This window comes from Salmo salar, chromosome 01, assembly GCF_965601325.2.
Source record: "Salmo salar chromosome 01, fSalSal1, whole genome shotgun sequence".
Taxonomy (NCBI): Eukaryota; Metazoa; Chordata; class Actinopteri; order Salmoniformes; family Salmonidae; genus Salmo; species Salmo salar.
Window position 1 is genome coordinate 700,790 of NC_138291.1, and position 15,397 is coordinate 716,186.

Sequence of the window (15,397 nt, forward strand, 5' to 3'; positions counted from 1 at the left end):
AATCTGGTGAGTTTAGGTAACAGATAATCTGGTGAGTTTAGGTAACAGATAATCTGGTGAGTTTAGATAACAGATCATCTGGTGAGTTTAGATAACAGATATTCTAGTTATTTGAGTTAACAAACATTGCAATGTATCTAAAGTAGGGCAGAAAGACTAAATGGGCAGGAGTGACTGCATCTACTGGGCAGGGGTGACTGCATCTACTGGGCAGGGGTGACTGTATCTACTGGGCAGGGGTGACTACATCTACTGGGCAGGGGTGACTGCATCTACTGGGCAGGGGTGACTGCATCTACTGGGCAGGAGTGACTGCATCTACTGGGCAGGGGTGACTGCATCTACTGGGCAGGAGTGACTGCATCTACTGGGCAGGGGTGACTGCATCTACTGGGCAGGAGTGACTGCATCTACTGGGCAGGGGTGACTGCATCTACTGGGCAGGAGTGACTGCATCTACTGGGCAGGGGTGACTGCATCTACTGGGCAGGGGTGACTGCATCTACTGGGCAGGAGTGACTGCATCTACTGGGCAGGAGTGACTGCATCTACTGGGCAGGGGTGACTGCATCTACTGGGCAGGAGTGACTGCATCTACTGGGCAGGAGTGACTGCATCTACTGGGCAGGAGTGACTGCATCTACTGGGCAGGAGTGACTGCATCTACTGGGCAGGAGTGACTGCATCTACTGGGCAGGGGTGACTGCATCTACTGGGCAGGAGTGACTGCATCTACTGGGCAGGGGTGACTGCATCTACTGGGCAGGAGTGACTGCATCTACTGGGCAGGGGTGACTGCATCTACTGGGCAGGGGTGACTGCATCTACTGGGCAGGAGTGACTGCATCTACTGGGCAGGAGTGACTGCATCTACTGGGCAGGGGTGACTGCATCTACTGGGCAGGAGTGACTGCATCTACTGGGCAGGAGTGACTGCATCTACTGGGCAGGAGTGACTGCATCTACTGGGCAGGAGTGACTGCATCTACTGGGCAGGAGTGACTGCATCTACTGGGCAGGGGTGACTGCATCTACTGGGCAGGAGTGACTGCATCTACTGGGCAGGAGTGACTGTATCTACTGGGCAGGGGTGACTGCATCTACTGGGCAGGAGTGACTGCATCTACTGGGCAGGAGTGACTGCATCTACTGGACAGGAGTGACTGCATCTACTGGGCAGGGGTGACTGCATCTACTGGGCAGGGGTGACTGCATCTACTGGACAGGGGTGACTGCATCTACTGGACAGGAGTGACTGCATCTACTGGGCAGGAGTGACTGCATCTACTGGGCAGGAGTGACTGCATCTACTGGGCAGGAGTGACTGTATCTACTGGGCAGGAGTGACTGTATCTACTGGACAGGAGTGACTGCATCTACTGGGCAGGAGTGACTACATCTACTGGGCAGGAGTGACTGTATCTACTGGGCAGGAGTGACTGCATCTACTGGGCAGGAGTGACTGCATCTACTGGGCAGGAGTGACTGCATCTACTGGGCAGGAGTGACTGTATCTACTGGGCAGGGGTGACTGCATCTACTGGGCAGGGGTGACTGTATCTACTGGGCAGGGGTGACTGTATCTACTGGGCAGGGGTGACTGTATCTACTGGGCAGGAGTGACTGCATCTACTGGGCAGGAGTGACTGCATCTACTGGGCAGGAGTGACTGCATCTACTGGGCAGGGGTGACTGCATCTACTGGGCAGGGGTGACTGTATCTACTGGGCAGGAGTGACTGCATCTACTGGGCAGGAGTGACTGCATCTACTGGGAAGGAGTGACTGCATCTACTGGGCAGGAGTGACTGCATCTACTGGGCAGGAGTGACTGCATCTACTGGGCAGGAGTGACTGTATCTACTGGGCAGGAGTGACTGTATCTACTGGGCAGGGGTGACTGCATCTACTGGGCAGGGGTGACTGTATCTACTGGGCAGGGGTGACTGTATCTACTGGGCAGGGGTGACTGTATCTACTGGGCAGAGGTGACTCTATCTACTGGGCAGGAGTGACTGTATCTACTGGGCAGGAGTGACTGCATCTACTGGGCAGGAGTGACTGCATCTACTGGGCAGGAGTGACTGCATCTACTGGGCAGGGGTGACTGCATCTACTGGGCAGGGGTGACAGTATCTACTGGGCAGGGGTGACTGTATCTACTGGGCAGGGGTGACTGTATCTACTGGGCAGGAGTGACTGCATCTACTGGGCAGGAGTGACTGCATCTACTGGGCAGGAGTGACTGCATCTACTGGGCAGGAGTGACTGCATCTACTGGGCAGGAGTGACTGCATCTACTGGGCAGGAGTGACTGCATCTACTGGGCAGGAGTGACTGCATCTACTGGGCAGGAGTGACTGCATCTACTGGGCAGGAGTGACTGCATCTACTGGGCAGGGGTGACTGCATCTACTGGGCAGGGGTGACTGCATCTACTGGGCAGGGGTGACTGCATCTACTGGGCAGGGGTGACTGTATCTACTGGGCAGGAGTGACTGTATCTACTGGGCAGGAGTGACTGCATCTACTGGGCAGGAGTGACTGCATCTACTGGGCAGGAGTGACTGCATCTACTGGGCAGGGGTGACTGCATCTACTGGGCAGGGGTGACAGTATCTACTGGGCAGGGGTGACTGTATCTACTGGGCAGGGGTGACTGTATCTACTGGGCAGGAGTGACTGCATCTACTGGGCAGGAGTGACTGCATCTACTGGGCAGGAGTGACTGCATCTACTGGGCAGGAGTGACTGCATCTACTGGGCAGGGGTGACTGTATCTACTGGGCAGGGGTGACTGCATCTACTGGGCAGGAGTGACTGCATCTACTGGGCAGGAGTGACTGTATCTACTGGGCAGGAGTGACTGCATCTACTGGGCAGGAGTGACTGCATCTACTGGGCAGGAGTGACTGCATCTACTGGGCAGGGGTGACTGCATCTACTGGGCAGGGGTGACTGCATCTACTGGGCAGGAGTGACTGCATCTACTGGGCAGGAGTGACTGCATCTACTGGGCAGGAGTGACTGCATCTACTGGGCAGGGGTGACTGCATCTACTGGGCAGGGGTGACTGCATCTACTGGGCAGGGGTGACTGCATCTACTGGGCAGGGGTGACTGTATGTACTGGGCAGGAGTGACTGTATCTACTGGGCAGGAGTGACTGCATCTACTGGGCAGGAGTGACTGCATCTACTGGGCAGGAGTGACTGCATCTACTGGGCAGGGGTGACTGCATCTACTGGGCAGGGGTGACAGTATCTACTGGGCAGGGGTGACTGTATCTACTGGGCAGGGGTGACTGCATCTACTGGGCAGGAGTGACTGCATCTACTGGGCAGGAGTGACTGCATCTACTGGGCAGGGGTGACTGCATCTACTGGGCAGGGGTGACTGTATCTACTGGGCAGGAGTGACTGCATCTACTGGGCAGGAGTGACTGCATCTACTGGGAAGGAGTGACTGCATCTACTGGGCAGGAGTGACTGCATCTACTGGGCAGGAGTGACTGCATCTACTGGGCAGGAGTGACTGTATCTACTGGGCAGGAGTGACTGTATCTACTGGGCAGGGGTGACTGCATCTACTGGGCAGGGGTGACTGTATCTACTGGGCAGGGGTGACTGTATCTACTGGGCAGGGGTGACTGTATCTACTGGGCAGAGGTGACTCTATCTACTGGGCAGGAGTGACTGTATCTACTGGGCAGGAGTGACTGCATCTACTGGGCAGGAGTGACTGCATCTACTGGGCAGGAGTGACTGCATCTACTGGGCAGGGGTGACTGCATCTACTGGGCAGGGGTGACAGTATCTACTGGGCAGGGGTGACTGTATCTACTGGGCAGGGGTGACTGTATCTACTGGGCAGGAGTGACTGCATCTACTGGGCAGGAGTGACTGCATCTACTGGGCAGGAGTGACTGCATCTACTGGGCAGGAGTGACTGCATCTACTGGGCAGGAGTGACTGCATCTACTGGGCAGGAGTGACTGCATCTACTGGGCAGGAGTGACTGCATCTACTGGGCAGGAGTGACTGCATCTACTGGGCAGGAGTGACTGCATCTACTGGGCAGGAGTGACTGCATCTACTGGGCAGGGGTGACTGCATCTACTGGGCAGGGGTGACTGCATCTACTGGGCAGGGGTGACTGCATCTACTGGGCAGGGGTGACTGTATCTACTGGGCAGGAGTGACTGTATCTACTGGGCAGGAGTGACTGCATCTACTGGGCAGGAGTGACTGCATCTACTGGGCAGGAGTGACTGCATCTACTGGGCAGGGGTGACTGCATCTACTGGGCAGGGGTGACAGTATCTACTGGGCAGGGGTGACTGTATCTACTGGGCAGGGGTGACTGTATCTACTGGGCAGGAGTGACTGCATCTACTGGGCAGGAGTGACTGCATCTACTGGGCAGGAGTGACTGCATCTACTGGGCAGGAGTGACTGCATCTACTGGGCAGGGGTGACTGTATCTACTGGGCAGGGGTGACTGCATCTACTGGGCAGGAGTGACTGCATCTACTGGGCAGGAGTGACTGTATCTACTGGGCAGGAGTGACTGCATCTACTGGGCAGGAGTGACTGCATCTACTGGGCAGGAGTGACTGCATCTACTGGGCAGGGGTGACTGCATCTACTGGGCAGGGGTGACTGCATCTACTGGGCAGGAGTGACTGCATCTACTGGGCAGGAGTGACTGCATCTACTGGGCAGGAGTGACTGCATCTACTGGGCAGGGGTGACTGCATCTACTGGGCAGGGGTGACTGCATCTACTGGGCAGGGGTGACTGCATCTACTGGGCAGGGGTGACTGTATGTACTGGGCAGGAGTGACTGTATCTACTGGGCAGGAGTGACTGCATCTACTGGGCAGGAGTGACTGCATCTACTGGGCAGGAGTGACTGCATCTACTGGGCAGGGGTGACTGCATCTACTGGGCAGGGGTGACAGTATCTACTGGGCAGGGGTGACTGTATCTACTGGGCAGGGGTGACTGTATCTACTGGGCAGGAGTGACTGTCCTAACTGGGCAGGAGTGACTGCATCTACTGGGCAGGAGTGACTGCATCTACTGGGCAGGGGTGACTGCATCTACTGGGCAGGGGTGACTGTATCTACTGGGCAGGGGTGACTGCATCTACTGGGCAGGAGTGACTGCATCTACTGGGCAGGAGTGACTGCATCTACTGGGCAGGAGTGACTGCATCTACTGGGCAGGAGTGACTGCATCTACTGGGCAGGAGTGACTGCATCTACTGGGCAGGAGTGACTGCATCTACTGGGCAGGAGTGACTGCATCTACTGGGCAGGAGTGACTGCATCTACTGGGCAGGGGTGACTGCATCTACTGGGCAGGGGTGACTGCATCTACTGGGCAGGGGTGACTGCATCTACTGGGCAGGGGTGACTGTATCTACTGGGCAGGAGTGACTGTATCTACTGGGCAGGAGTGACTGCATCTACTGGGCAGGAGTGACTGCATCTACTGGGCAGGGGTGACTGCATCTACTGGGCAGGGGTGACTGTATCTACTGGGCAGGAGTGACTGTATCTACTGGGCAGGGGTGACTGCATCTACTGGGCAGGGGTGACTGTATCTACTGGACAGGAGTGACTGCATCTACTGGGCAGGAGTGACTGCATCTACTGGGCAGGAGTGACTGCATCTACTGGGCAGGAGTGACTGCATCTACTGGGCAGGAGTGACTGCATCTACTGGGCAGGAGTGACTGCATCTACTGGGCAGGAGTGACTGCATCTACTGGGCAGGGGTGACTGCATCTACTGGGCAGGGGTGACTCCATCTACTGGGCAGGAGTGACTGTATCTACTGGGCAGGGGTGACTGCATCTACTGGGCAGGAGTGACTGCATCTACTGGGCAGGAGTGACTGCATCTACTGGACAGGAGTGACTGCATCTACTGGGCAGGGGTGACTGCATCTACTGGGCAGGGGTGACTGCATCTACTGGACAGGGGTGACTGCATCTACTGGACAAAAGTGACTGCATCTACTGGGCAGGAGTGACTGCATCTACTGGGCAGGAGTGACTGCATCTACTGGGCAGGAGTGACTGTATCTACTGGGCAGGAGTGACTGTATCTACTGGGCAGGAGTGACTGTATCTACTGGACAGGAGTGACTGCATCTACTGGGCAGGAGTGACTGCATCTACTGGGCAGGAGTGACTGCATCTACTGGGCAGGAGTGACTGCATCTACTGGGCAGGAGTGACTGCATCTACTGGGCAGGAGTGACTGCATCTACTGGGCAGGAGTGACTGCATCTACTGGGCAGGAGTGACTGCATCTACTGGGCAGGGGTGACTGCATCTACTGGGCAGGGGTGACTGCATCTACTGGGCAGGGGTGACTGCATCTACTGGGCAGGGGTGACTGTATCTACTGGGCAGGAGTGACTGTATCTACTGGGCAGGAGTGACTGCATCTACTGGGCAGGAGTGACTGCATCTACTGGGCAGGGGTGACTGCATCTACTGGGCAGGGGTGACTGTATCTACTGGGCAGGAGTGACTGTATCTACTGGGCAGGGGTGACTGCATCTACTGGGCAGGGGTGACTGTATCTACTGGACAGGAGTGACTGCATCTACTGGGCAGGAGTGACTGCATCTACTGGGCAGGAGTGACTGCATCTACTGGGCAGGAGTGACTGCATCTACTGGGCAGGAGTGACTGCATCTACTGGGCAGGAGTGACTGCATCTACTGGGCAGGAGTGACTGCATCTACTGGGCAGGGGTGACTGCATCTACTGGGCAGGGGTGACTCCATCTACTGGGCAGGAGTGACTGTATCTACTGGGCAGGGGTGACTGCATCTACTGGGCAGGAGTGACTGCATCTACTGGGCAGGAGTGACTGCATCTACTGGACAGGAGTGACTGCATCTACTGGGCAGGGGTGACTGCATCTACTGGGCAGGGGTGACTGCATCTACTGGACAGGGGTGACTGCATCTACTGGACAAAAGTGACTGCATCTACTGGGCAGGAGTGACTGCATCTACTGGGCAGGAGTGACTGCATCTACTGGGCAGGAGTGACTGTATCTACTGGGCAGGAGTGACTGTATCTACTGGACAGGAGTGACTGCATCTACTGGGCAGGAGTGACTACATCTACTGGGCAGGAGTGACTGTATCTACTGGGCAGGAGTGACTGCATCTACTGGGCAGGGGTGACTGCATCTACTGGGCAGGGGTGACTGCATCTACTGGGCAGGGGTGACTGCATCTACTGGGCAGGGGTGACTGTATCTACTGGGCAGGAGTGACTGTATCTACTGGGCAGGAGTGACTGCATCTACTGGGCAGGAGTGACTGCATCTACTGGGCAGGGGTGACTGCATCTACTGGGCAGGGGTGACTGTATCTACTGGGCAGGAGTGACTGTATCTACTGGGCAGGGGTGACTGCATCTACTGGGCAGGGGTGACTGTATCTACTGGACAGGAGTGACTGCATCTACTGGGCAGGAGTGACTGCATCTACTGGGCAGGAGTGACTGCATCTACTGGGCAGGAGTGACTGCATCTACTGGGCAGGAGTGACTGCATCTACTGGGCAGGAGTGACTGCATCTACTGGGCAGGAGTGACTGCATCTACTGGGCAGGGGTGACTGCATCTACTGGGCAGGGGTGACTCCATCTACTGGGCAGGAGTGACTGTATCTACTGGGCAGGGGTGACTGCATCTACTGGGCAGGAGTGACTGCATCTACTGGGCAGGAGTGACTGCATCTACTGGACAGGAGTGACTGCATCTACTGGGCAGGGGTGACTGCATCTACTGGGCAGGGGTGACTGCATCTACTGGACAGGGGTGACTGCATCTACTGGACAAAAGTGACTGCATCTACTGGGCAGGAGTGACTGTATCTACTGGGCAGGAGTGACTGCATCTACTGGGCAGGAGTGACTGTATCTACTGGGCAGGAGTGACTGTATCTACTGGACAGGAGTGACTGCATCTACTGGGCAGGAGTGACTACATCTACTGGGCAGGAGTGACTGTATCTACTGGGCAGGAGTGACTGCATCTACTGGCAGGAGTGACTGCATCTACTGGGCAGGAGTGACTGTATCTACTGGGCAGGAGTGACTGTATCTACTGGGCAGGGGTGACTGCATCTACTGGGCAGGGGTGACTGTATCTACTGGGCAGGGGTGACTGTATCTACTGGGCAGGGGTGACTGTATCTACTGGGCAGGAGTGACTGTATCTACTGGGCAGGAGTGACTGCATCTACTGGGCAGGAGTGACTGCATCTACTGGGCAGGAGTGACTGCATCTACTGGGCAGGGGTGACTGCATCTACTGGGCAGGGGTGACTGTATCTACTGGGCAGGGGTGACTGTATCTACTGGGCAGGGGTGACTGCATCTACTGGGCAGGAGTGACTGCATCTACTGGGCAGGAGTGACTGCATCTACTGGGAAGGAGTGACTGCATCTACTGGGCAGGGGTGACTGTATCTACTGTGCAGGGGTGACTGCATCTACTGGGCAGGAGTGACTACATCTACTGGGCAGGGGTGACTGTATCTACTGGGCAGGGGTGACTGTATCTACTGGGCAGGGGTGACTGCATCTACTGGGCAGGAGTGACTGCATCTACTGGACAGGAGTGACTGCATCTACTGGGCAGGGGTGACTGCATCTACTGGGCAGGGGTGACTGCATCTACTGGACAGGGGTGACTGCATCTACTGGACAGGAGTGACTGCATCTACTGGGCAGGAGTGACTGCATCTACTGGGCAGGAGTGACTGCATCTACTGGGCAGGAGTGACTGTATCTACTGGGCAGGAGTGACTGCATCTACTGGACAGGAGTGACTGCATCTACTGGGCAGGAGTGACTACATCTACTGGGCAGGAGTGACTGTATCTACTGGGCAGGAGTGACTGCATCTACTGGGCAGGAGTGACTGCATCTACTGGGCAGGAGTGACTGTATCTACTGGGCAGGAGTGACTGCATCTACTGGGCAGGGGTGACTGCATCTACTGGGCAGGGGTGACTGTATCTACTGGGCAGGGGTGACTGTATCTACTGGGCAGGGGTGACTGTATCTACTGGGCAGGAGTGACTGTATCTACTGGGCAGGAGTGACTGCATCTACTGGGCAGGAGTGACTGCATCTACTGGGCAGGAGTGACTGCATCTACTGGGCAGGGGTGACTGCATCTACTGGGCAGGGGTGACTGTATCTACTGGGCAGGGGTGACTGTATCTACTGGGCAGGGGTGACTGCATCTACTGGGCAGGAGTGACTGCATCTACTGGGCAGGAGTGACTGCATCTACTGGGCAGGAGTGACTGCATCTACTGGGCAGGGGTGACTGTATCTACTGGGCAGGGGTGACTGCATCTACTGGGCAGGAGTGACTGCATCTACTGGGCAGGGGTGACTGCATCTACTGGGCAGGGGTGACTGTATCTACTGGGCAGGAGTGACTGCATCTACTGGGCAGGAGTGACTGCATCTACTGGGCAGGAGTGACTGCATCTACTGGGCAGGGGTGACTGCATCTACTGGGCAGGGGTGACTGCATCTACTGGGCAGGAGTGACTGCATCTACTGGGCAGGAGTGTCTGCATCTACTGGGCAGGAGTGACTGCATCTACTGGGCAGGAGTGACTGCATCTACTGGGCAGGAGTGACTGCATCTACTGGGCAGGAGTGACTGCATCTACTGGGCAGGAGTGACTGCATCTACTGGGCAGGAGTGACTGCATCTACTGGGCAGGGGTGACTGCATCTACTGGGCAGGGGTGACTGCATCTACTGGGCAGGGGTGACTGCATCTACTGGGCAGGGGTGACTGTATCTACTGGGCAGGAGTGACTGTATCTACTGGGCAGTGGTGACTGCATCTACTGGGCAGGGGTGACTGTATCTACTGGGCAGGAGTGACTGTATCTACTGGGCAGGAGTGACTGTATCTACTGGGCAGGAGTGACTGTATCTACTGGGCAGGAGTGACTGTATCTACTGGGCAGGGGTGACTGCATCTACTGGGCAGGGGTGACTGCATCTACTGGGCAGGAGTGACTGCATCTACTGGGCAGGAGTGACTGCATCTACTGGGCAGGAGTGACTGCATCTACTGGGCAGGAGTGACTGCATCTACTGGGCAGGAGTGACTGCATCTACTGGGCAGGAGTGACTGTATCTACTGGGCAGGAGTGACTGCATCTACTGGGCAGGAGTGACTGCATCTACTGGGCAGGAGTGACTGCATCTACTGGGCAGGAGTGACTGTATCTACTGGGCAGGGGTGACTGCATCTACTGGGCAGGGGTGACTGTATCTACTGGGCAGGAGTGACTGTATCTACTGGGCAGGAGTGACTGTATCTACTGGGCAGGAGTGACTGTATCTACTGGGCAGGGGTGACTGCATCTACTGGGCAGGGGTGACTGCATCTACTGGGCAGGAGTGACTGCATCTACTGGGCAGGAGTGACTGCATCTACTGGGCAGGAGTGACTGCATCTACTGGGCAGGAGTGACTGCATCTACTGGGCAGGAGTGACTGCATCTACTGGGCAGGAGTGACTGTATCTACTGGGCAGGAGTGACTGCATCTACTGGGCAGGAGTGACTGCATCTACTGGGCAGGAGTGACTGCATCTACTGGGCAGGAGTGACTCTATCTACTGGGCAGGGGTGACTGCATCTACTGGGCAGGGGTGACTGCATCTACTGGGCAGGAGTGACTGCATCTACTGGGCAGGAGTGACTGCATCTACTGGGCAGGAGTGACTGCATCTACTGGGCAGGAGTGACTGCATCTACTGGGCAGGAGTGACTGTATCTACTGGGCAGGAGTGACTGTATCTACTGGGCAGGAGTGACTGTATCTACTGGGCAGGGGTGACTGCATCTACTGGGCAGGGGTGACTGCATCTACTGGGCAGGGGTGACTGCATCTACTGGGCAGGGGTGACTGCATCTACTGGGCAGGGGTGACTGCATCTACTGGGCAGGGGTGACTGCATCTACTGGGCAGGGGTGACTGCATCTACTGGGCAGGGGTGACTGTATCTACTGGGCAGGGGTGACTGTATCTACTGGGCAGGGGTGACTGCATCTACTGGGCAGGGGTGACTGCATCTACTGGGCAGGGGTGACTGCATCTACTGGGCAGGAGTGACTGTATCTACTGGGCAGGAGTGACTGTATCTACTGGGCAGGAGTGACTGTATCTACTGGGCAGGGGTGACTGCATCTACTGGGCAGGGGTGACTGCATCTACTGGGCAGGAGTGACTGTATCTACTGGGCAGGGGTGACTGCATCTACTGGGCAGGGGTGACTGCATCTACTGGGCAGGAGTGACTGCATCTACTGGGCAGGAGTGACTGCATCTACTGGGCAGGAGTGACTGTATCTACTGGGCAGGAGTGACTGTATCTACTGGGCAGGGGTGACTGCATCTACTGGGCAGGGGTGACTGCATCTACTGGGCAGGGGTGACTGCATCTACTGGGCAGGGGTGACTGCATCTACTGGGCAGGGGTGACTGTATCTACTGGGCAGGAGTGACTGCATCTACTGGGCAGGAGTGACTGTATCTACTGGGCAGGAGTGACTGTATCTACTGGGCAGGGGTGACTGCATCTACTGGGCAGGGGTGACTGTATCTACTGGGCAGGGGTGACTGTATCTACTGGGCAGGGGTGACTGTATCTACTGGGCAGGAGTGACTGTATCTACTGGGCAGGAGTGACTGCATCTACTGGGCAGGAGTGACTGCATCTACTGGGCAGGAGTGACTGCATCTACTGGGCAGGGGTGACTGCATCTACTGGGCAGGGGTGACTGTATCTACTGGGCAGGGGTGACTGTATCTACTGGGCAGGGGTGACTGCATCTACTGGGCAGGAGTGACTGCATCTACTGGGCAGGAGTGACTGCATCTACTGGGCAGGAGTGACTGCATCTACTGGGCAGGGGTGACTGTATCTACTGGGCAGGGGTGACTGTATCTACTGGGCAGGGGTGACTGCATCTACTGGGCAGGAGTGACTGCATCTACTGGGCAGGAGTGACTGCATCTACTGGGCAGGGGTGACTGCATCTACTGGGCAGGAGTGACTGCATCTACTGGGGAGGAGTGACTGTATCTACTGGGCAGGGGTGACTGCATCTACTGGGCAGGAGTGACTGCATCTACTGGGCAGGAGTGACTGCATCTACTGGACAGGAGTGACTGCATCTACTGGGCAGGGGTGACTGCATCTACTGGGCAGGGGTGACTGCATCTACTGGACAGGGGTGACTGCATCTACTGGACAGGAGTGACTGCATCTACTGGGCAGGAGTGACTGCATCTACTGGGCAGGAGTGACTGCATCTACTGGGCAGGAGTGACTGTATCTACTGGGCAGGAGTGACTGTATCTACTGGACAGGAGTGACTGCATCTACTGGGCAGGAGTGACTACATCTACTGGGCAGGAGTGACTGTATCTACTGGGCAGGAGTGATTGCATCTACTGGGCAGGAGTGACTGCATCTACTGGGCAGGAGTGACTGTATCTACTGGGCAGGAGTGACTGTATCTACTGGGCAGGGGTGACTGCATCTACTGGGCAGGGGTGACTGTATCTACTGGGCAGGAGTGACTGTATCTACTGGGCAGGAGTGACTGCATCTACTGGGTAGGAGTGACTGCATCTACTGGGCAGGAGTGACTGCATCTACTGGGCAGGGGTGACTGCATCTACTGGGCAGGGGTGACTGTATCTACTGGGCAGGGGTGACTGTATCTACTGGGCAGGGGTGACTGCATCTACTGGGCAGGAGTGACTGCATCTACTGGGCAGGAGTGACTGCATCTACTGGGCAGGAGTGACTGCATCTACTGGGCAGGGGTGACTGTATCTACTGGGCAGGGGTGACTGCATCTACTGGGCAGGAGTGACTGCATCTACTGGGCAGGGGTGACTGCATCTACTGGGCAGGGGTGACTGTATCTACTGGGCAGGAGTGACTGCATCTACTGGGCAGGAGTGACTGCATCTACTGGGCAGGAGTGACTGCATCTACTGGGCAGGGGTGACTGTGTCTACTGGGCAGGGGTGACTGCATCTACTGGGCAGGAGTGACTGCATCTACTGGGCAGGAGTGTCTGCATCTACTGGGCAGGAGTGACTGCATCTACTGGGCAGGAGTGACTGCATCTACTGGGCAGGAGTGACTGCATCTACTGGGCAGGAGTGACTGCATCTACTGGGCAGGAGTGACTGCATCTACTGGGCAGGAGTGACTGCATCTACTGGGCAGGAGTGACTGCATCTACTGGGCAGGAGTGACTGCATCTACTGGGCAGGGGTGACTGCATCTACTGGGCAGGGGTGACTGCATCTACTGGGCAGGGGTGACTGCATCTACTGGGCAGGGGTGACTGTATCTACTGGGCAGGAGTGACTGTATCTACTGGGCAGTGGTGACTGCATCTACTGGGCAGGGGTGACTGTATCTACTGGGCAGGAGTGACTGTATCTACTGGGCAGGAGTGACTGTATCTACTGGGCAGGAGTGACTGTATCTACTGGGCAGGGGTGACTGCATCTACTGGGCAGGGGTGACTGCATCTACTGGGCAGGGGTGACTGCATCTACTGGGCAGGAGTGACTGCATCTACTGGGCAGGAGTGACTGCATCTACTGGGCAGGAGTGACTGCATCTACTGGGCAGGAGTGACTGCATCTACTGGGCAGGAGTGACTGCATCTACTGGGCAGGAGTGACTGTATCTACTGGGCAGGAGTGACTGCATCTACTGGGCAGGAGTGACTGCATCTACTGGGCAGGAGTGACTGCATCTACTGGGCAGGGGTGACTGCATCTACTGGGCAGGGGTGACTGCATCTACTGGGCAGGGGTGACTGCATCTACTGGGCAGGAGTGACTGCATCTACTGGGCAGGAGTGACTGCATCTACTGGGCAGGAGTGACTGCATCTACTGGGCAGGAGTGACTGCATCTACTGGGCAGGAGTGACTGTATCTACTGGGCAGGAGTGACTGTATCTACTGGGCAGGAGTGACTGTATCTACTGGGCAGGGGTGACTGCATCTACTGGGCAGGGGTGACTGCATCTACTGGGCAGGGGTGACTGCATCTACTGGGCAGGGGTGACTGCATCTACTGGGCAGGGGTGACTGCATCTACTGGGCAGGGGTGACTGCATCTACTGGGCAGGGGTGACTGCATCTACTGGGCAGGGGTGACTGTATCTACTGGGCAGGGGTGACTGTATCTACTGGGCAGGGGTGACTGCATCTACTGGGCAGGGGTGACTGCATCTACTGGGCAGGAGTGACTGTATCTACTGGGCAGGAGTGACTGTATCTACTGGGCAGGAGTGACTGTATCTACTGGGCAGGGGTGACTGCATCTACTGGGCAGGGGTGACTGCATCTACTGGGCAGGAGTGACTGCATCTACTGGGCAGGAGTGACTGCATCTACTGGGCAGGAGTGACTGTATCTACTGGGCAGGAGTGACTGTAATTACTGGGCAGGAGTGACTGTATCTACTGGGCAGGAGTGACTGTATCTACTGGGCAGGAGTGACTGTATCTACTGGGCAGGAGTGACTGCATCTACTGGGCAGGAGTGACTGCATCTACTGGGCAGGAGTGACTGCATCTACTGGGCAGGAGTGACTGTATCTACTGGGCAGGAGTGACTGTATCTACTGGGCAGGGGTGACTGCATCTACTGGGCAGGGGTGACTGCATCTACTGGGCAGGGGTGACTGCATCTACTGGGCAGGGGTGACTGCATCTACTGGGCAGCGGTGATTGTATCTACTGGGCAGGAGTGACTGTATCTACTGGGCAGGAGTGACTGTATCTACTGGGCAGGAGTGACTGCATCTACTGGGCAGGAGTGACTGCATCTACTGGGCAGGGGTGACTGCATCTACTGGGCAGGGGTGACTGCATCTACTGGGCAGGGGTGACTGCATCTACTGGGCAGGGGTGACTGCATCTACTGGGCAGGAGTGACTGTATCTACTGGGCAGGGGTGACTGCATCTACTGGGCAGGGGTGACTGCATCTACTGGGCAGGAGTGACTGCATCTACTGGGCAGGAGTGACTGCATCTACTGGGCAGGAGTGACTGTATCTACTGGGCAGGAGTGACTGTATCTACTGGGCAGGGGTGACTGCATCTACTGGGCAGGGGTGACTGCATCTACTGGGCAGGGGTGACTGCATCTACTGGGCAGGGGTGACTGCATCTACTGGGCAGCGGTGACTGTATCTACTGGGCAGGAGTGACTGTATCTACTGGGCAGGGGTGACTGTATCTACTGGGCAGGAGTGACTGTATCTACTGGGCAGGAGT

General features: G+C 56.5%; 1 protein-coding gene across 1 annotated transcript in view; it reads right to left on the reverse strand.

Annotated features, from left to right (window-relative positions):
• The window catches only part of LOC106560213 (phospholipase B1, membrane-associated), a 73,568-nt gene that overhangs the window by 38,959 nt on the left and 19,212 nt on the right, over window positions 1-15,397 (reverse strand). The gene's annotated exons all lie outside the window — the stretch shown is intronic.